The sequence below is a fragment of the Myotis brandtii genome, unplaced genomic scaffold (assembly GCF_000412655.1).
Source record: "Myotis brandtii unplaced genomic scaffold, ASM41265v1 scaffold576, whole genome shotgun sequence".
Classification (NCBI taxonomy): Eukaryota; Metazoa; Chordata; class Mammalia; order Chiroptera; family Vespertilionidae; genus Myotis; species Myotis brandtii.
In genome coordinates, this window is record NW_005370156.1 from 353,232 (window position 1) to 353,573 (window position 342).

At 59.9% G+C, this 342-nt stretch overlaps 1 protein-coding gene across 2 annotated transcripts in view; it reads left to right on the forward strand.

Annotated features, from left to right (window-relative positions):
- The window catches only part of DCLRE1C (DNA cross-link repair 1C), a 48,474-nt gene that overhangs the window by 274 nt on the left and 47,858 nt on the right, over positions 1-342 (forward strand). The gene's annotated exons all lie outside the window — the stretch shown is intronic.

Below are 342 nucleotides of genomic sequence, written 5' to 3' on the forward strand. Positions count from 1 at the left end.
CGTCGGGGGCCCGGGGCCTGGAGCGAGGGGCTGCGGGCTTTGGCAGGCCAGGAGGGAGACTAGCAACTGCGCCTCGCCCCAGTCCGGCTCTTCAGCCTCGTAGGCGGTCTTTTCTCATCTGTGCAACTGCCGGTTGCGCACTGAACCCAGGCAGTTTTATGTTCTGGAGGCGCTCCCAGCGGCCAGTAGTCAGAGGTTGGCGAGGATTAGCTGGTTCTCCCACCTCCTCGCTACTATGTTAGGAAGGAGAAGGTGATGGAATTCCGCCACACTCCCCAGACATTAACAGGCAGGCACATCTCACCCTGAAATCAAACACCCTGTCAGCAAACTCGCCAACTG